Source organism: Rhinopithecus roxellana, chromosome 5 (genome assembly GCF_007565055.1).
Source record: "Rhinopithecus roxellana isolate Shanxi Qingling chromosome 5, ASM756505v1, whole genome shotgun sequence".
NCBI classification, from domain to species: domain Eukaryota; kingdom Metazoa; phylum Chordata; class Mammalia; order Primates; family Cercopithecidae; genus Rhinopithecus; species Rhinopithecus roxellana.
The window spans coordinates 103,525,427-103,548,728 of record NC_044553.1 but is presented as its reverse complement, the minus strand read 5'-3'; the positions used below and the strand labels follow the sequence as shown (position 1 = coordinate 103,548,728).

The following is a 23,302-nucleotide window of genomic DNA, read 5'->3' as shown; positions in this document are numbered from 1 at the left end:
TTTGGGATCCAGGCTACTATGGCTGAAAAAGGCTAGTCCTTCTGCAATTTCATTTATATCACCCTCTTTGTATGAGGTCCAAACGGACCTACTTTATACTAAATTGAGATCAACAGAGGTTTGTATTATGCCAAGATTCTAGTATATTCCTGGTGATACACTAGTAGGCTCTCAACATAGGTTAAATATATAGTATCTTCTGAAGCTGAAACAATTAACTTTTTGTCCTTAAACTGAGGGGATGTGCAACTTTAAAAAATGACATTGTTTTTCTTCCTCATGCACTCCATTCAGAAATTTTTCTAAATGAAAAGTGAAACATTTGCTTACAAACTTCACTTTGATGCACTTATACTCATTAAGTGTTTAATACAGCAGATAACTAACTCATATCTGTGCATCTTGACAAACATAAATATTTCAGTTTTTTACATCTGCCATAAGGGATCATAAGAACTTCTGCCTCAATGACAGAGATTATATTCAGCATGCACTCTAGAATATTGTGTGGAAAGAAATTTAAAGAACTCAGCAAAGGATAAAGACTGTATAGCTGTTCTATAAGAATTCTTACAAATTTTATAGCTTGGAATTAATTTTACCAAAGGTCAAAATCAAGATTTCAAAAGATTAGAATCATAAAAACATTATGATGCTAACAAATACATGAATGTCAGAAAAAGTAAAATATTAGTTTTAATTTTTAATTTCTTTTATCGATATTTCACAATTTTTCCATTCTAAAGAAGCCAGGAAAAATTATTACGATGTTCTGTGTTTAGGAATTCCTTCCCAAACTCAGCCCTCACATCTTGCATATTAGAAAACTTAACCAGTATTTCAGCCTATTTTTTTTCCCTAAAACTCTGTTACCATATATGAGTATATAAAACTTCTATGCAAGCTTAAGAGGGAAACAGCTTTAAAAAAAAAAAGTAACCGGATTTTTTCTACCAATATTGTAGTATTGGAGAATTTAAATTTAAACAATGTTTTAAAAGTCTTAAGTTTTAAATACAGTTCTTTCATGGCACATAACAATACTAATTACATAAAATCAAAGAAGAAAATAACACTGACATGGAATCAACTTCATGCTAAATTCAGATCAAGAGGGATATGTTATGTCAATACAAATGGCACCTGAATTAAGCATAATTGACTCTAACAAGCCTTACATTAGTTGAACAAATACATTACAGCTGAACTTTACTGAGAAAAAAGACTAAATAATAACTAAACTATACATAGTATTTTCCATAAGCCAGGTGTTTTTGTAAGCATCTGACGTATCATTCATGTAATCCTCACAACAACCCCATGAAGTAGGTGCTACGCCTATTTTATAAATGAAGAAACTGTTTAAGTGACTTACCCAAAGTTACACAGCTACAAAGTGAGGAGCTGTGGTGTAAAAGTAAGGCAGAAATTAATCTTTACTCTTAATCTGTTGAATAATACATCATATATGTTTTGTACTCATGAAATAATTTATTAATTTTTAAATAAAACTTGGTAAAAATTAATTGCATTATTAAGAAACCATAAAGCCAGGCTTTGGTTATATCTCAATATAAACAAAATGAATTTTAAAAAACCCATAGAGCAGCATAGTGATTTATCTCTATAAAGCTAAGAATGTTAGAAATAAAAATCTAACTAAAACAAATGTTAGTAAATTATACAGAAGGAAACAACAAAAAAAACTTTGTATTGAATTGTTAAAAATCATGGTGGCATCAGGTTTAAATAAAAATGCCCTCAAAACAATTTAATTATGCTGCTTATATTTTAACTTAAAAATGAAAGCTTTTAAATAAAATTTTATATATTTTTTCTCTTTCTTTTCTTTTTCTTAAGGGAAACTGACTGTGTTCTCTTACTCTCCTGGAGGAAGAGAAGAATGATCACTCAAGGCAAATGGCAGTTGCAGCAAAGCAACACCAAAGCTTAAGAGGGAAATTAAAATTAAAAATTTTAAAAATTAGTGTAGGCCGGGTGCAGTTTCACACTAAGAGAACACTGCACACACTCTTCCCGTATTCCAGTGCTCACATGTTCAGAGAAACTCCTCTAGTAACACACCTTAGAAACTATGCTTGAAAGTATAGTCTTTTCAGTTAAATGTTAATCTAAAGCATTAGAAACCATTTAATGAGTGAAACAATAAAAATGTTGTTTTCAAGTGATTTACAAAAACTGCTTTTGAACATTGAGAAAATGCTTCCCGTATAGCCTATAAAGTTACAGAAATGTCAAGTTTTATCTCTGGGTTTCCTTAATACTGTTTAGCATTAAAGTGTGTCAATTATTTCCAGATTTAAAAACTGGTTTTTTCCCAGGAAACATTTCGTTCAAAAAGTTTCCTTTGTTAGTTTGAAAGAAAAGCTGTACATTAAAGTGTACTACCAGCTTATAAAACGTTAAGAAAAAAGTACTCCTTTCCTCTAGATTTAAGTTTCTTGAGGATTTTGGTTTTGTTCATTGCAACATCTCTATCGCTTGAAAGAGGACCTGTCATATAGAATGGGCTTAATAAATACTGGTAGAAGAAAAGCTTGCCTTAAAAAAAAAAAAAAAAAAGTAGCTGCTTATTGGTAAAAAGCAAGTTAGTTACTCACAAAAAAACGTCTTCAGTTAAAATACTACCATATCACTAGAAAATTTTAATAATTTCTGAAATGATGCATAGAATCAAGTGCCAAAATCCCCTTTATTAAAGTTAAATTATTTTACTGATTAAGCACGAATGTTAGCTATCAGTAATATTTTTATGGTTCCTGAATTCGTAATATCATTTAAACTAGTTTACATAGAAATTGATGCCATTTTGAAACTCAGTTTTTTTCTGCTAATTACCTACGTTTTTGTCTATTTGGGCAACAACGGCAATGTACTTCAAGGTAAGTAAAAACTATAGAGCAAAAAAAACAAACTATAGAGCATCTATTTTCAAATATTATTAAAGGAGGTTATTAAAGTTCTATCTTTTTAAGATTAGATGTTCAATTTGTAGGTAATTCAAAGCAATTTTTACATTATTGTAATCATATGAAAAGACTTAAAAGCAACAAATCAAGCTCAATAGTTTTCATTTAAACCACTAAAATTTAGCCCAGTCGACTATCTTCTCTTTTATTCTAATATTGTTTTCCTGATTTTAAAATTCTTAACATAAACTACCAATACATTTTTTATGTTAAGAAAAGTATAGTGTTTTGCTAATGAGTATGCTATATAATGTCATGTTTAAGTTAGCTTCACATTTTTCCTGAGATGTTCTTTTTTAAAAATTAATGTAGGCCGGGTGCAGTGGCTCACAATTGTAATTCCAGCACTTTGGGAGGCCGAGGTGGGCGGATCACCTAAGGTCAAGAGTTCAAGATCAGCCTGGCCAACATGGTGAAACCCCATCTCTACCAAAAATTTAAAAAAATTAGCTGGGCATGGTGGCAGGCTTCTGTAGTCCCAGTTACTCAGGAGGCTGAGGCACAAGAATTGCTTGAGCCCAGGAAGCAAAGGCTGCAGTAAGCCAAGATCACACCGCTGCATTCCAGCCTGGGCAACAGAGCAAGACTCTGTCTCAAAAAAATTAACGTAAATTATTCCAGGAAAAAAAAAAATTAATTTGCCAGGAGGCTGAGGTGGGAGGATTGCTGGAGCCCAGCAGTTCCAGATTGCAGTAAGCTAGGATGGCACCATAGCAATCAAGCATGGGCAACACAGTGAGACCCTATCTCTTAAAAAAAAATCTAATTGGAATTATGCTACAATCAGCAGATTACAAGTGAAAAATTTGTAAAATATTAATATCCTATTGTACATTGATGACAGGAAAAAATTCTTGATTGTATAAAGAAGGGCCTACTTTTTTGATGAGATGAAAAATTCTCCATAATGGGCAGAATTTAGGAAAAGGATAGGCCTGTGAGACATACTATTTTATTTTTGGTTGATAGTCACAGAACAGAAGTATAAGGAGCTCAATTCAAATAATAAAGTTTTGTTAATAAAAAGAGATCAGTCCCCAACATTAGCAGTCTACATACTACAGCCTAGATAGACCAGAGTCCAATAGCAACAAAAATGACAAATAAGTTTTGGGAACTGGTTGAAAGAAATTGGGTCTGTAAGCTTAATTTCAGGATGAGAAACTCATAGTACTGGATTAGAAAATAATAAGAAACATTTGTGGGAGTATACATAAAGCTGCCTACCATGTTTATATTCTTTTATATCCCTTTTTTCACTAAAGTGTTACTTCTGGCAGTAAAAGTAATTTGCTTAAGAATAATGATTCAGATTTCTGGCTTCTCTCTTAACCATTTATCAAGAAAATAATGACTGTCAGGCTGGGTTACCAAACGTATACAATCTAGCACAGTAATTATCAAATAAGTGATTATCAAAGGCCAATGAGAGAAAGGCCAAGGAGTGAACTTGCCCAGACACCAGAATAAATTATATCAGATGTTTGTGGAAGCCAACATATTGTATCAAATTTGATACATATTTTTCAAGCTGTTATAGATGAGTCTGATGTTAAGAAACAGTGCATTGACACAGTGCCCTCAAACTGGTCCCCAGAACTTAAGAAAAACTCTTTAAGCGCTGGGTGTGGTGGTTCATGCCTGTAATCCCAGCCTTTTGGGAGGTCAATGTGGGGAGAATCACTTGAGCCCAGGAATTTGAGACCAGCCTGGGCAACTTTATGTTCAGAAATTCCCTGGGTTACGACCCTGTCTCTATAAAAAAATAAAAAAATTAGCCGGATGTGGTGGCATGTGCCTATGATCCCAGCTACATAGGAGGCTGAGGCAGGGAAGTCAAGGCTGCAGTGAGTCATGTTCTCACCACTGCACTCCAGCCTAAGCAACAGAGCAAATTAAAAAAAAAAAAAAAAAAAAAAAAATTTAACTCTTCAAGAATACTCAACTATTCAGCTACGCTAGTCTATAGCTGTATGTAAAGCTCTATCATATAGCATCATACTTACAACAATGCAGGTAGCATGGACAGTTACAACAAGAACACTGGAGGAGGAAAAAAGGGCTGGGAACCAAGTAGGCTACTTAATACTTAAAAAACTGATAGTCCTTTCTCATAGATTTAGTACATTAAAAAAAAAAAAAAGGATTTAAAAGGACTTTCCTTTTACCTCTCCTGTTATCTGAAAGTATCAGAAAAATATTTTTCTGACAAATTCTACTTCTAACCATAAGCTAGAAGTAGATTGTCTACGAGTCGTTTCATTGAGGTTTTTTTGGTGAAGTACTTGAAGAAATCTCGATTCCTGATTTCAGAGATACACTCAGGAAATATTTTATGAGTTCATTTAAGCTAATTCACATGAGGGAGAGCTACAAAAGCATGAAAAACCATTTACTTTTTCCCCTTCATACAGTTCATTTTCTTATTAATTCTCTCTACATTAAACTATTCTAAAGTAAAATTTTCTCAAACCTTGGAAGAAACATCAGCAATTAAAAAGTATGACTGGTTGATGATCTAAGATTTTGGTGATTTTTGTTTTTTAATTTAGCACTATTTTTACAAATCTCTATTCTTATAACCCCTACATTTTCTCTTATCTCTTCCTCTCTTCTTCGCTCTACACCTAACACCTGAAGAAGCAAACTCCAAGCCTTTAATTTGCCTCCAAGAATCGCAGAGGCAAAGACCAATCCAATAATTTAGATTTCTACAATGTAAACTGGTGTAAGATTAATCCTGTTTAATTTTCATATTGGTTCTCTCTGGAACCTTAACGGCACAGGATATCAATATCACAGGATATCAGTAACACAGGGTTTCACCACGTTAGCCAGGATGGTCTCGATCTCCCGACCTCGTGATTCGTCCGCCTTGGCCTCCTAAAATGATGGTTACAGGTGTGAGCCACCATGCCAGACCAACAGTTTTGTTTTTTTAACAGGTTTTCTAAGGGTCTTTAATATGTTGATTTGCACTATGAATCTTTAATCTTTTCCTCTATACACTGATTTGCATCTCCTGGAAAGTATTCTAAATTTACATCAGCTTGAAAAATCTTGACTTCATTCACAAGTCAGTTACCAGGAAAGGAGGGATTTTGCTGCTATTTTAAAGTGGCAGGTTCCTTGCCTCTTTCAAATTCTAAGAGAAAAAATGATTTTTAATTCAAAACTAACTGTAATTAAGTTTTTATATTTTAAATGTACACAAGCATAAAAAACTGGCAGTAAAAGCATCTGAAGTTGTCAATAAATTATCACTGGTTTTGGAGGATTATGTATATTTTTCATATGCTTTTCCTTGTAATCCATGTTTTCTAAAATGAACATTATTTTGATAATCAGATATAAAGTTTGTTTTGTTTTAGTGACTGATGTCTCAACATCATCTAAATCTTTAAATTTATCATAGAAAGCATATTACCCCAGATGGGGAAAAGGAATACAACAAATAAAACTGCCATTTAGAAAATTCCTTTCAAACAGTGTTCATAAATGTTTAAATCATAAAAGCATAAAAAAGGTAAACTTTCTGAATTATGTATTTACAGCAAAGCAAGAATTCTGAAATAAGAACTTCTCATCCTGGGTATGGCACCACTCTAAAATATTTTGAAAGGAACAACCTTATCTTTGTTTTAGCTATTCAAAAATGTTTTAGCACTTAACATGAATATTTGCCAAAAAGTTGCAGATGAGAAATCCTGTAAATCCTTTTAGGTATGGAGAAAAAAATAAATCTTTTGACAGTTTTTTAAGACAGTAGCAGAATGTCTAATCCAATCAAACTTTTAAGAATTAGTGGCCGAGAGAATTCAAATTCTGTACTTAACATAAATAAATGAATAGAATAAAATAATAATGGAAGTGGCCAAAGCTCATTTTAATTTTTCTAAACATGTCAAGAATGGTTTGCATTAAATGTTCTAAGTATGTCTTTTATAAAAGCTAGGAGCAAAAAATGTATCCAAGAGAAGTTTACAAAAAAACCCAGAGTTTCTTTTAGCTGTATCTAATTCAGTTTTAAGAACAGAAACATTGTTTGCCATCTTAAGTAACTAGATTATACTTTGATGTAAGCAGCCAAAATCTGTGCTACTTACATAAGGAGGTACAGTGCTTAAATGGAGAACTAAAGAGACAAAAATATTCTAATTCTTTATTTGTAGCTAAGCATCATATGTAACAAAATTGTGTGCCATTTTCTACCATCTATTGAAATTTATATTATCACATCTATATAGTTTTAAATCTTACTAATTTTCTGCACTGGTAGCTTAAAATATTCAGGTTGCTTAATTTTACTGGTGTGAAATACATCCATTCATCATCCATCAATACTTACTGGATATTAAGGTTCGAGTTAAGGCCAATTTTTCTATTATTGTCATCGATTAAACTGAAAAATCAACTCCAATTTCATTAAAATTAATTATATTATGGTTCCAAAGTTAACAAAACATGTAGGTTTCTTTGAGTTAGCACAATTTGCACATTGTATGATTTTATTTATGCCAAAAAAATTTTTTTAAACAAAACTGATCTATGGTGATGAACAGCAAAAAGCTGTTATAATTGTGTGGAAGGGAACAGTGCGTGGTGACTGACTCAAAAAAGTCACTGGGAAACTTTCTGAGGTAGTGGAAATGTTCTATAATTTGTTTGTAGTGATGGTTAACAGGGGTGTGTACAATTTTCAAAACTCATTAAAGGAGTCTATGGAGCTATGCATTTTATTACATGTTAATTAAAGTTTAATAAAAGAGCAGACTATCTCAGTACTGGAGAACCAAGGACCTGAGGCAGAACTGGAAAGCTAAGCAGGTTTTGAAGCTCCTTGGAAGTCAGGGCTTCACTGAATGGTTTAAAAATGAGTGAGTCCTTAGAATTCTATATATGATTACATGTAACATAAATACAAAGATTTATTCCAAAGCAACTTTTAGATTATATACTTTTCCCAAATACTGAATGCCCTTACTTAGTTCCATTCCTATAGACAATGCAGAATGAATTATTCAAGATTTACCATATTGTCAGTCAAAACAATGGGAAATTAAAAGTCAGTGCTCTGATTATCTTTCTAAGTCATCTTTTATAAGACATCTATGATATAAATATATACTACTACTTCTTTTAACCACCTGAGAGGAAGAAAAAAACATGAGCAAAAAAAAAAAAAAATGGCCATTTACAACCAAAAATACTGGACATTGGCACAGCACTAAACTTAGCACTTCCAGAATGAACTGCAAGGACAGCATTAGAGTTCAAATAACTCAAAATGTTGATTTCTCAATCATTTTCCCAGTTTCCCACACCTCCCCCAAAGAAATTAACTTTAAAGAGTTTATTTGATTAAGCAAAATTTGAAAGCAGAGGATTAAAAAGTGAAAAGGGTGGTGCAGAAATTAGCAGAGGTGGCACTACCTGAAAGCTCATCAGAAAGGGGAGTGAGAACAATATCAGGCAAGAAGGGTTTGGAAGTATGGATCAGAACAGGAGCACTTTTAGCACTGCGTATATAGGCCGATGGCAGAGCACATTCACCAATGGATCGGCTTCTCATGGCTTTAAAAAAGGAAAAGAAAGAAGTGGGGAAGGAAAAAAGAAGAGTGACTATAATGAAAGGCTCGTGTCACAGAAAAAGCAGCAACAGAGAAAACTAAAAGGTACAAAGGAAGGAAATTATAAATTAAAACATTTCAGCACGGCAAATACTGGCAAGCTGTAAGAAAAGAAATCAGAGAACACACACAACATTTTAAATATAATTTTTTTATATAAAGCAGGAAAATGCTATTATTAGCAGTTACAATGGAATAGCATTAAACAACAGCAGACACCTTAATTAGCATTATGTTCTCAAAACCAAGGGTTGAGAAATTCACTGAATGGAAACATTGAAAATAACTCAATATTAATAATTCAAAGAAACTTTTGGAACAATATTTGGGCACATCTCTAGGCAATCCTGAGCCATTCTTCTTAATAAGGCTGAATTATAAGAACAAATCATTCCTACTTTCATACTCTTTAACAAAGTTTTCTAAATCACTCAATGGTCTTCCTTAGAAATTTTTACGTAATTCATAGTCAAAAGGATTTAATCTCATGGCTAGTATGTGTTTCTGGCAAGAGAATGCTAATCAAATCAGTATCTTTTATAATAAAGTATAAGAGTAAAATTAAAATTTTTACATAGAAACATTTCTAGAAAACACAATTTGCACAGCATGAAAAATTTGGTTCTTGATACAAATAGATAATTTTGTGCTTATTCAAATCATAAACATAAAAACAAAATTGTTTTCAAAGATAGCTTTAAACTGGATTACTTTTTAAAAATTGCATCTGTAGTTGTATTTGATAATTTCTTAGGAGAGTCCCTAGTTCACAAAAATTAAAGATAAATTATAGTTCACTTAGAAATAAATAATCAAGTTTATACTTCCCAGAGATTTTTTAAAAAAACATTTATTTCAAGGATTCTTGATTAAGTTATAGTTATTGTTACACATGAATCAAGGACTTGAAAGAAACAATATTGAATAATATCCAGTGTAATAGCAATGGTGGTAAAATAAATAGTTTGAATATTAACATCAATTCAAATTCCTGAGTTTCCCTGATTACTGGACAGACTTGGTTCCCTGAAGTTTAAATTCCTTAGACTATCACACAACTCACACAAGGCCTTTACGACTTGCCTACAATCTACCACTCAGTAAGACTTTATTTTCTTTTACTGTCCTCCCATGCTGCCATCACTCAGAATTTTATAATGTTCCTTAAAATTTTCATTCTCTTTCACCATCACATCATGTCTTTGTATGTTGCTAATGTCCTTGGTGTCTCTTTCTTACTGACATACTCCTTCATACTTGAAGTATCATTTCATCTGAGAAGCTTTTTTCTCTTTTTCTTTTTTTGAGACAGTCTTACTCTGCTGTCTAGGCAGGAGTGGCATCATCAGAGCTTGCTGCAACCTTGAACTCCTTGGCTCAAGCCAATTCTCCCATCTTAGCCTCCAGAGTAGCTGGGACCACAGGCATGTGTCACCATGCTTGGCTTTTTTTTTTTTTTTCCCCCTCTATTTGTAGTGGAAACAAGGTCTCGCTATATTATCCAGGCTGGTGTCGAACTCCTGTGCTCAAGCGACCCTCTCACATTGGTCTCCCAAAGTACTGGGATTACATGAATAAGCCACCATGCCCAGTCCCTGAGAGGCTTTTCTAATTCTCCCAAACAATTATTTACTTTACTGGCAACACAGCAATAAACAAAAACAAACAAGAATTCCCACTTTTGCAAAGCTTACAATCTATTTCTCGTGGACTGTATGTTTTTAGGTCAGCCTACCCAACTTTTCGAATGCAAGAACCATATCTTCTGATCTTTGAATCCCTACTCCCTACCACATATAAGTGCAATTATTTTTTACTTTTACTTAATATCTATATTTGAGTAGAGTCCAGCTTAACCATTTGAAAAACAATTTCTGGCTGTGAAGATATGGAGGAGAAAGTAAAAACAAACATTAACCAAAAACTAAATGCATTTCATAGTTTATAACTGGAAAAAGATAATCACAGATTAAAAAAATGTATGAATGCCGATAAAATTAAGGATTCTTTAAGAACAATCTGTATGTAAAAAATATAGAAGCGTGGAATATGCTAAGATAATGGCAACAATTTGTCTTTAGTGTATGGCTTACCATGTTATCTATTAAAGATCAAGTGTATTTTAAAAACAACCCATATACAAAATGTCAGAATCTCACCCTATTCCAGTTTTCCTGCTAGCTTCTTTCCTTCTTGAGAAAGTCACCAACAATTTTATAATCTAATTTGAAACAAAAGTTACATTGACTCCAACATAATCACTCATTAAAACTGGTCAAAGACACAAATACATATGCAAATCTTAAAGTGTTACACAGAGGATAAAATATCATCTATAGTTGTAATCACATTTTACATATATATGTATGTATTTTATTTTTTTTCTTTTTTAGACGGAGTCTCACTCTGTCACCCAGGCTGGAGTGCAGTGGTGCGATCTCAGCTCACTGCAAGCTCCGCCTCCCAGGTTCATGCCATTCTCCTGCCTTAGCCTCCCGAGTAGCTGGGACTACAGGTGCCCACCACCACGACTGGCTAATTTTTCTATTTTTAGTAGAGATGGGGTTTCACCGTGTTAGCCAGAATTTTAAAATACATTTTTTAAAAACTTGAATTGAATTTTTGATTCCACAGATAAATTACAAGTTTTTCTTTTTTCCCCTAGGGACAATTTCTGGGAAATAAAAACTCCTTTTTTCCTTTCTTTCCCAACACAAACTTGAAAGAAGAGCTTGGGCATTTGCCTTGGAACTTTTTCCATATTAATAGTGAAATACATCTGTGTTGTGATTCTGAATGAATTCTTTAAAAATGTTACCCTTCGGCTGGTGTGGTAGCTCACACCTGTAATTCCAGCACTTTGGGAGGCCAAGGCAGGAGGATGGCTTGAGTCCAAGAGTTCGAGACTTGCTTGGGCAACTGAGGGAGACCCCATCTCTACAAAAAACAAAAACTAAAACATTAGTTGGGTGTGGTGGTGCGTCCCTGTGGTCCCAGCTACTCTGAGGACTTGAGGTGGGAGGATCACTTGAGCCCAGGAGGTCAAGGCTACAATGAGCTGTGTTTGTGCCACTGTACTCCAGCCTGGGCCACAGAGTAAGACTCTGACTCAAAAACAAATTTTAAAACCCTAAAAACTGGAGCAAAAATGGTCACCTCCTTTTGTTGTTGTTTTAACTAAACTCTGAGTCTTTAGGCATACTTAGAAGTCTATCAATGGCTTCACAGCTATGTGACCCTCACTACAGAAAATTATTTACAATGAATTAGTTATTGAGATCTTTTGGGATTTACTAACCTAAACAGTTACTGACATTCCTATTAGCACACACATTCCTAAGACACATACATCAGTGATCATAAATCTATAATATGCTTAATGGGCAGTATGAAAAACATAACATCAAAAAGTAAAAACAGATTTTCAAATTATGAGCATGACAATTTTTGAAGGCTTCCTATCTTTTCCCCTCTCAAAAAAAAAAAAAAAATGCATTCCCATAAATTCACCTTGGACCATACAGACTATATAAAAAACTGTAAATTGTACTCTAGAGTTTCCGTATAGCAGAAGAAATTCATGGACAGCAAATGTGATGGATCACTAACAGCATACAAATACAAAAAATAAACATGAGGAAGGCAACTCCGGAATTTTCTCATTTCCAAAGTATTATATACATTTTCTTCCCTATTTATTAAAATTCACATTATGTATACATTCCTATCCATTGGCAGAAATACCTATTGAAGTTCCCAAATGTAGGCCTATTATCATAATACACATAATTGAAAAGCAAAATCTGAAAACAAAACAGTGATACATATGCTCCAAAAGTTGAACACCAGGTCCTATATCATAAATGCAAGCAAGTTACATTGCATATGAGTATGTTCAAAAATGATTCTTAAATTCATTGCAATCTCTCTTAATATTTGTTAGCATAAGCAAAACCAGAGACATACTCTCCACATTTTTACATTTTAAACTTAACTATTAATAACAAAATTTATCTTAATAAAGCCATTTTGAGTATTCTGAGATAAAAGGATTACATCATGCTTAATATTTTTTAAATGTAGGTAAGTTGCCTTTATGTTTATTAAGTGAAAAATAATGAATAAATTATCTTAGAATTTCAAAGAAAAAACAAAAAAATTCTCTTACAATTTCTATCTGAAAATTCTAGAAAGCAATCAGTAAAATAAGTCTTTGAAACGTTACGTGACAAAACTGCTACTCTGCAAATTTCAACATAGACTATACTAGTGCCTTCATGAATTGTAAGGACATAAGGTGCTTACATCAGTTTAGATCACCAGTATAAAGAAAGCTGTTTAAGTTAGTCAGAAAAAGTTAAATATTCTATCACTCTATCAGGTAATTCAAAGTCATAGGAAAAAATACAGTTTTAACAAGAGAGCAATCAGGTTATTAAAGGAAACACTTCATAAAAGAGAAATAAAAATCAATGTCAGAAATACAATTTGTTTCTCCCAATGCAAGTCAGAAAATAAATAAATGGAGAATGACACAAACTAAAAAATGAATTAAAAATTTTACAGAGGCTGAGCGCGGTGGCTCAAGCCTGTAATCCTAGCACTTTGGGAGGCCGAGACGGGCAGATCACGAGATCAGGAGATCGAGACCATCCTGGCTAACACGGTGAAACCCTGTCTCTACTAAAAAATACAAAAAACTAGCCGGGTGAGGTGGCGGGCACCTGTAGTCCCAGCTACTTGGGAGGCTGAGGCAGGAGAATGGCGTAAACCCGGGAGGCAGAGCTTGCAGTGAGCTGAGATCCGGCCACTGCATTCCAGCCTGGGCCACAGAGCAAGACTCCGTCTCAAAAAAAAAAAAAAAAAAAAATTTTTACAGATAAATCTGTGGTTATTTCAAATGTCTAAATTATTTTCTATTCCAAAAAAATTTTTTTTTAAAGAATATACATTTTTCAAAACAGTTTTAGGTTTACAGATAAAAAATGAGTGGCAACTACAAAGAGTTTCCATACATCCCTTTCCCCCTCCCTACCAGTTTCCCCAATTATTAACATATTGTATTAGCATGGTACATTTGCTACAATTAACAAGCTCATATTGATACAGTATTGCTAAAGTCCATAGTTTACATTAGGGATCACTGTTTATGTAGTACCTTCTATGGGTTTTGAGAAAGTATAATGACACATATATAACATTACAGTATCATACAAAATAGTTTCACATCTTTATTCTCTGTGCTTGCTTCTACCTATTCATCCCTTCTAGCCCCACCCCCCTATTCCTAGTGCCTGGAAACCAGTCATCTTTTTACTGTTGACAAAAGTCTGCCTTTTCCACAATGTCATATAGTTGAAATCATACAGTATGTAGCCTTTTCAGATTAGCTTCCTTTACTCAGCAATACTCATTCAGTTTCTTTACTTTTTTTTTTTTTCATGGCGTGAAAGCTCATTTCTTTATATCATGGAATAATATTCCATTTTATGGATGTACAACAGTTTGTCCATTTACCTATTGAAGAATATCTTGGACAATTACAACTAAAGCTGCTATAAATATTTATGTGCAGGTATTTGTGTGGACATGTTTTCAACTTATATAGGTAAATACAAAGAGTGCTATGGTTGGATCCTACAGTAAGACTATGCTTAGGTTTGAAAGAAACTACCTGTCTCCCAGTGTGATGATATAATTTTGTATTTCCACCACCAATGAGAGTTCCCATTGCTACACTTCCCTGCCAGCATTTGGTGTTGTCAGTGTTTTGGATTTTAGCCATTCTTTTAGGTGTGTAGTGATTTCTTATCTTAATTTGCAATACTCTAATGACATGCGACGTTGAGCATCTTTTCCTATGTTTACTTGCCATCTCTATATCTTCTTTGGTGAGGTGTTTGTTCACATCTTTTGCCCATTTTTCAAGTTGTTCTCTTCCTGTTGAATATTAAGAGTTCTTTGTATATTTTAGAATCAGTCCTTCATCAGCTATGTGTTTTGCAGATTTTCTCCCAATCTGTGACTTGTCATTTCATTCCCTTAACAATGTCTCTCACAAAGCAGAAGTTTTAAATTTAATAAAGTCCAACTTAGCAATTTTTTCTTTCATGAATTTTATTGTTGGTGTTGTATCATAAAACTCATTGCCAAACCCAAGGTGTCCTAGACTTTCTCCTATGTTGTTTTCTAGGTGTTTTATACTTTTGCACATTACATTTAGGTCTATGATCTGTTTGAGTTAATTTTTGTGAAAGATGTAAGGTCTGTGTATAGATCCACCTTTTTCTGGCACGTGGATGTCCAATTGTTATAGCACCATGTTGAAAAGACCATCCTTTCTCCACTGAATTGCCTTTGCTCCTTTGTCAAAGATCAGTGGACTCTAGTTGTGTGGGTGTGTTTCTGGAATCTCTATTTTATTCAATCTATTTGTCTATTCTCTCACGCATACCATACATTCTTGATTACTATAGTAAATTTTGAAGTCAGGTTCTGGCCCTTCTCTCAATTCATTCTTTTCCTTCAATACTGTGTTGACTCTTCTGGCTCTTTTGGCTCTTTTGCCTTTCCTTTTTTTTTTTTCTCCTGATACAAGATCTTGCTGTGTTACCCAGGCTAGAGAGTGCAGGGGCACAACCATGGCTCACTGCAGCCTTGACCTCCTGAACTCAAGCACTCCTCCCATCTCAGGCTCCCAAGTAGCTGGGACTACAGGCACATGACACCACGTCCAGCTAGTTTTTGTATTTTTTGTAGAGACAGGTTTTGCCATGTTGCTCATGCTCTGCCTTTCTATATAAATTTTAGATTCTTTCTGTCAATATCCACAAAATAACTTGTTAAGAACACAATCAACTGAGATTATGTTGAATCTACAGATTAAGCAGGGAAGAAATGACATCTTGCCAATAGTGAGTTTTTCTATACATGTACATGAACTAGACCTCTCAATTTATTTAGATATTCTTTGATTTCTTTCATCAAAGTTTCATAGTTTTCCTCATATAGATCTTGTAAATATTTTGCTAGATTTATACCTAATTGTTTTGGAGATTTTTGGTGCTAGTATAAATGGTACTGTGCTTTTAGTTTCAAATTCCAGTTGTTCATTGCTGGTATGGCAGGAGCAACTTGACTTTTATATATTAATCTGGCATCCTATAACCTTGCTATAATGGCTTGTTTCAGGAGGTTGTCACCTTGAAATTTTCCACATAATCATGTCATCTACAAAGATAGCTTTATTTATTTCTTCCCAATCTGTAGACCTTTTATTTCCTTTTCTTGTCTTACAGGAATGGTGAGATATCCTTGTCTTGTGGATCTTAGCAGGAAAAAAAACTAGTTTCTCATCATTAAGTATGATGCTAGAGGTAGGTTGTCCTGTGTTTTTATTTTTTAACAGATTTATCAAGTTGAGGAAGTTCCCCCTTTTCCTACTTTGCTGAGAATTTTGTTTCATTTTGTTTTGTTTTTGAGATGGAGTCTGGCTCTGTTGCCCAGCCTGGAGTGCAGTGGCACGATTTTGGCTCACTGCAAGCTCCGCCTCCCGGGTTCATGCCATTCTCCTGCCTCAGCTTCCCAAGTAGATGGGACTATAGGCACCTGCCACTATGCCCAGCTAATTTTTTTGTATTTTTAGTAGAAACAGGGTTTCACCATGTTAACCAGGATGGTCTCGATCTCCTGACCTCGTGATCTGCCCACCTCGGCCTCCCAAAGTGCTGGGATTACAGGCGTGAGCCACTGCACCCAGCCAAGGGTTTTTATCCTAAATGGGTGTTGGATTTTGCCAAATGCTTTTCTGCATCTATGAATGTGATCATATGGCTTTTCTTCTTTAGCCTGCTGATGAGATGAATTGCATTAGGGTAATGCAGTACTCCTCAAAAGAATTAGGAAGTATTCCTTCCGCTTCTATTTTTTGAGAGAAATTGTGGAGAATTATTTCTTTCTTAAATGTTCAATAGAATTCACCATCTGGGCCTGGTGCTTTCTAATTTGGAAGGTTGTTAGTTATTGATTCAATTTCATTAATACATATCAGGCTGTTCAGATTATCTAGTTCTTCTTGTATGAGTTTTGGTAGATTGTACCTTTCAAGTAATCGGCTATTTCTTTTAGGTTATCAAATTTAATTCTTTTATCAGTAAATAAAAGGATCATAAAAACAGATACATAGACAAATGGAGCAGAACAGAGAACCCAGAAACAAATCTACACTTCTGCAGTGAACTCATTTTCAATAAAAATGCCAAGAACATACACTGGAGAAAGGACAGTATCTTCAATAAATGGTGCTGGGATAACTGGATATCCATACGCAGAAGAATGAAACTTGATCCCTATCTTTCTCCATATGCAGAAATCAAATCAAAATGGATTAAAGACTTAAATCTAAGATCTCAAACTATGACACTGAAAGAAAACTTTGGGGAAACTCTCCAGGACAATGAAGTGGGCAAAGACTTCTTAAATAATATCCACAGGCCACTAAACCAAAAATGGACAAATGAGATGAGATCATGTTAAAAACTTTCTGCACAGCAAAGTAAATGGTCAACAAAGTGAAGAGACGACCCACAGAATGGGAAAAAACACTTGCAAAGTATGCATCTGACAAGGGATTAATAACTAGAATACACAAGGGGCTCAAACAACTCTACAGGAAAAAATTTAATAATTCAATTATAAATGGACAAAAGATCTGATACACATTTCTCAAGAGAAGACGTACAAATGACAAACAGGTATATGAAAAGGTGCTCTACATAACTGATAATCAGAGAAATGCAAATCAAAACTACAATGAGATATCTCACCCCAGTCAAAATGGCTTTTATCCAAAAGACAGGCAATAACAAATGCTGGCCAGGATGTGAAGAAAAGGGAACCCTCACATACTGTTGGTAAGAATATAAGTTAGTACAACCACTATGGAGAACAGTTTGGAAATTTCTCAAAAAACTAGAAATAGAGCTACCAATCCAGCAATCCCACTCCTGGGTATATAGCCAAAAGAAAGGAAATCAGTTTATCAAAGAGATATCTGCACTCCCATGTTTACTGCAACACTATTTACAATAGCCAAGATATGGAAGCAACCTAAGTATCCATCAACAGATGAATGGATAAAGGGTATGTGGTATATATACACAATAAAGTATTATTCAACCATAAAAAAGAATGAGATCCTGACATGAGGTCATTATGTTAAGTGAAATAAGCCAGGCACAGAAAGACAAACATCACATGCCCTCACTTATCTGTGGGAGCTAAAAATTAAAACAACTGAATTCATGGAGATAGAGAATAGAAGGATAGTTACTAGAGGCTTGGAAGTATAGTGGGGGAAAGGGTAAGTGCAGATGGTTAATGTGTACAAAAAAAAAAAAAAAAGAATGAACAAGACCTAGTATTTGCTAGTACAACAAGGTGACTATAGCAAAAAATAATTTAATTGTAAATTTAAAAATAACTAAAAGAATATAATTGGATGGTTTGAAACACAAAGAATAAATGTCTGAGGTAATGAATACCCCATTTACACTGATGTGATGAGTACGCATTGCATGCCTGTATCAAAATATCTCATGTATCCCATAAATATATATACATACTGTATACCCACAAAAATTAAAAATAAAACAAATAATAATAATAAAAGGATCACTGGTAATGGTTCTTCTTTCATTTCTGGTATTAATAATTGATATCTTATTTTTTTCTTATTTAACTTAGCTAGAGATTTATTGGTTTTGTTGATATTTTCTAAGAACCAATTTGCAGTTTTGTTGATTTTTCTCTAGTGATTTCCTGTTTTCAACTTCCCCGTTTTCTGCTCTAAGTTTTATTATTTCTTTTCTTCTACTTACTTTGGATTTGTTTTTTTCAAGTTTCCTATGGTGGAAGCTTAGATTACTGGTTTTAGATCTTTCTTCTTTAGTAATATATAATTTCAATACTGTACATTTTCCTCTAAGCACAGCTTTCAGTGCCCACAAATTTTGATGTTATATTTTCATTTAGTTCAAAATATTCTACAATTTCTCTTGAAACATCTTTGAGCTGTGCATTATTTAGAAGTGTGTCGTTTAATCTCCAAGTATTTTAGAGTTTTCCAACTTTTTCCGTCATTGATTTATAGTTAAATCCATTGCAGTCAGAGGGTATATTTTGTATGATTTCTATTCCTTTTAGTTTATTAAGACATGTTTTATGACCAGAATGTGGTCTTGGTGAATGTTTCGCATGAGTTTGAGAAGAATGAGTATAATCTCTGCTGGATTAAGCAATTTATAGATGTCATAATTGGACCAAGTTGACTGATAGTGCTATTCACTTCATTTATGTCCTCACTGATTTTCTGCCTGCTGGATCTCTCCATTACTGATAGAAAGATGTTAAATATCCAACCACAGTACCACTACTTTTTCTATTTCTCTGGGCAGAATTATCAGTTTTTGCCTCACGTATTTTGATACTCTGTTGTCAGTGAATACACATTAAGGATTAGTATGTCTTCTTGGAGAATTAATCATCTTTTATTTATTTTTTTTTGAAATGGAGTCTTGCTCTGTTGATCAGGCTGGAGTGCAGTAGCATGATCTCAGCTCACTGCAACCTCTGCCTTCTGTGCTCAAGCAATTCTCCTGCCTCAGTCTCCCAAGTAGCTGGGACTACAGGCATGTGCCAATAAGCCCGGCTAAGTTTTTGTATTTTTAGTAGAGACAGGGTTCCACCACGTTGGCCAGGCTGGTCTCAAACTCCTGACCTCAGGTGAGCCAACCTCCTTGGCCTCCCAAAGTGCTGAGATTACAGGCGTGAGCCACCATGCCTGGCCAGAATTAATCATCTTTATGTAACACCTCTCTTTATTCTTGATAATTCTCCTTGTTCTAAAGTCGGCTTCGTCTGAAATTAACATAGTCATGTTATGCACTGCATAATGATGTTTCGGTCACCAACAGACCGCATGTATGATGGTGGTCCTTATGGATAATACTCTATTTTTACTGTAGATTTGATATTTATAATACTCTGTTTTAGCTGTAGAGATTATAATACTTTATTTTTACTGTACCATTTCTACGTTTAGATATGCTTACACAAATATTTACCACTATATTATAATTGCCTACAATATTCGGTACAGTTACATGGTGTACAGGTTTGCAGCCTAGAAGCAACAGGCTACACCATACAGCCTAGGTATGTAGTAGACTATGTCACCTAGGTTTCTGTAATACATTCTATGATGTTTGCACAATGAAGAAATCGCCTACTGATGCATGTCTCAGAATATATCCCCATTTGTTAAATAACACGACTGTACAACTAGTCTCACTTTCTTTTGATTAATGTTAGCATAGTATATCTTTTGTCATCCCTTCATTTTTAATCTGTCTAATCTATGTATGTTTATATTTTAAAGGGATTTCTTATAGTCAACACATACTTGAGGCTTGTTCTTTTATCCATTGAGACTGTCTTTGTCTTTTAATTGGTTTATTTAGACAGCTAATGTTTAAAGTGATTACTGCTATACTGTTAACACTGTACCACGTTTGTTCCTGTTTTCTATTCAGTGCCTTTTTTTGTATTCCACTCTTTACTGTCTCCTCTGGTTCTGAGTATTTTATGATTCTATTTTTCTCCCCTACTAGCACATGAACTATACTACATTTTTTAAAAACCTTTTTAGTGGTTGCCCCTGAGTTGGCAATATACATTTACAACTAATCCAACTCTTCTTTTTCTTTTTGAGACAGGGACTCATTCTGTCATCCAAGTGGGAGGGCGGTGGCATAATCTCAGCACACTGTGGCGTCAACCTCCTGGGCTCAAGTGATCCTCCTACCTCGGCCTCCTGAGTAGCTGGGACTACAGGTGCGAGCCACCACGCCTGACTAATTTTTTGATTTTTTTTTGTAGAGATAGAGTTTCACCATGCTGCCTAGGCTGGTTTGAACTGGGCTCAAGCAACTCCAGCCACCTGGCCTCCCACCTGAACTCTAAACACCCTGGCCTCCCAAAGTGCTGTAATTACAGGCATAAGCCACTGTACCCCACCCAAGTCCTCTTTTTAAAACAATGCTGTGCCACTTTCCAGCTAGACATACTTAAAAGGATTCCCAATTCCTCCTTTTCATCCCTTAAAATACTGCTGTCAATCATTTCACCATCCACAAGCTATAATCACCTAATATTATGTTTTCGGTTTGTTAAAAATATCATTAGCTGTTAGATTAATTAAAAATAAAAAAGATAGGTTGGGCTTGGTGGCTCATGCCTATAATCTAAGATTATAAAGTGCTAAGATTACAGGCGTGAGTCAATGCACCCAGCCTCTCCTTCACTTTTGAAGGACAAATAAGCTGGATCTAGAACTCCAGGTTGGTGAATTTTCTTCTCTCACTGCTTTAATAAATGAAATCTAGTAATGTGGAAAGTAGAGAGCAAAGGAGAAAGGAATAAAATGAGATTGGAAAAGTGGGCAGAGGACTGATCATACAGGGCCTTATAAAAATCATGGTAAGATTTTCAATTTTATCCCAAGATCAATAAAAGACCACTGAAAAATATAAGCAAAAAAGTGACATCAATTTGAAATTATTCTTAATACCATTATGACAATAAGGTAGAAAACGGATCTGGAGGTTGTGAAAAACTGATGCAGGGAAGTTAGGAAACTCGTGCAGCAATGTAGATGTAATGGTGTACTGGACCAAGATAGCAGCAGTGGAAATGTAAAGAAGTGAAGAAAGGTGACAGATACTTAGCTCAAGATATAATCATCAGGATATGATGATTCAATCAGAGTTTGGGGATATAGGAGAGAGTCAGAAGAGTTGAAGCTTATTCCCAGACTTCTAGCTTGAGCAACTCGGTTATTCTGTATCCCCACCGTTCGTCCTTCACCCCTGGTCCTGACTTTACATTAATAAAGCTACCCACTTCAGGTTCCACCAGTTTCTTCTTAAATTCACAGTACTCAACATTTCCAAATTAATCTCTAAAAACAGTTGTATCAGGTTACTCCCCTTCTCAATGACGAGGAGGAATCTAAAGTTTTTGTGTTTACAGGATTATTCAGAAGTTATTTTTAAGCTTTTACGTGCAATACGCAAAAGGGAATAGTGAGAAATTATACCAGAAAAATCCATTAAAATGAATCAGATTGGTCCCAATACTATAGTAATACTAGAGCATATGGATATTAATTTGTCAGTCTCAGAAGGTCATGAACTTTTATTTTTTTAAGAGTCTCGCTCTGTCACCCAGACTGGAGTGCAGTGGCGTGATCTTGGCTTACTGCAAGCTCCGCCTCCCAGGTTCACGCCATCCTCCTGCCTCAGCCTCCCGAGTAGTTGGGACTACAGGCACACACCGCCACGCCTGGCTAATTTTTGGTCATGAACTTTCTGAGAATAGGAAATAAACTGCACTTTGGACTAAAATTGATTTTGGCAACAAGTATATAAAATTGAAGTGAGCGGGCCAGGCGTGGTGGCCCACTCCTATAATCCCAGCACTTTGGGAGGCCCAGGTGGGTGGACTGCTTGAGGCCAGGAGTTCGAAACCAGCCTGGCCAACATGGTGAAATCCAGTCTCTACTAGAATACAACAATTAGCCAGGCATGGTGGCAGGTGCCTGTAATCCCAGCTACTCGGGAAGCTGAGGCAGGAGAATTGCTTGAACCCAGGAGTCAGAGGTTGCAGTGAGCTGAGATGGTGCCACTGCACTCTAGCATGGGTGACAGAGCAAGACTCTATCTCAAAATAAAAAAAAAAAAAAAATTGATGAGAGCAGTCACTCTTCAAGTCTCTTGGATATATACCTGTGAATGGGATTGCTGGGTCATATAATTTTAACTTTAAAGGAACTGATTTCCAGAGTGTTTTTCAAAGTAGCTGTACCATTTTACATTCCCACTAGCAATATATAAGGATTCCAATTTCTCCACCTCCTCACCAACACTTAATATTCGTATTTTGATAAACAATAGTCATCCTAGTGGGTGGGTGTAAAGTGGCATCTTATTGTGATTTTCATTTGCATTTCTCTGATAGCTCGTGTTTTTGAGCATGTGCTTATTGGCCATTTGCGTATCTTCTTTAGAGAAATGTCCATTCAAATCTTTTGTCCGTTTTCAATTGGGTTGCCTTTTTACCCTATATTTTTAAAGTCTAAAGTTAATGCAGTAACACCAGCTCTCTACCTCACCCTGAACAAGGATTTGAGAATATTTATACTCTCACTAAACTCTTCCTGAACTATATATTATGAATGACCAGTATTTAAATTCTACCCTTCAATTCCAAAATTACTATATTCAGATAATATTTATTTAGATTTACCTACACATTTACCACTTTCTTTGATCATTTACCCTTCTTACATCTCAGACTTTAAATGTGGGGTAATTTTCTTTCCTGACATATTCTTTTAGAAGTTATATCATTAAGGTCAATGCAGTTGTCTTTGTTTTACCCTCCATTTTGAAAGTTTGGTCAGTACACAATTCTATAATGATAGTTATTTTTCCTCAGCACTTTGAAGATATTATCCTGCCGTTCTGTCTTCCATTGTCAGTGCTGGGAACACTGTTTTCAGCATAACTGTTTTTTTCTGAAAGATTATGTATTTTTTCTCTTTGCAGCCTTTATGCTCTTTTC

The 23,302-nt window shown here is 34.7% G+C and overlaps 1 protein-coding gene and 1 pseudogene across 7 annotated transcripts in view; both read right to left on the bottom strand.

Annotated features, from left to right (window-relative positions):
• The window catches only part of RALGAPA1 (Ral GTPase activating protein catalytic alpha subunit 1), a 311,458-nt gene that overhangs the window by 172,814 nt on the left and 115,342 nt on the right, over window positions 1-23,302 (bottom strand). The gene's annotated exons all lie outside the window — the stretch shown is intronic.
• LOC115898091 lies at window positions 1,863-2,115 on the bottom strand (annotated as a pseudogene).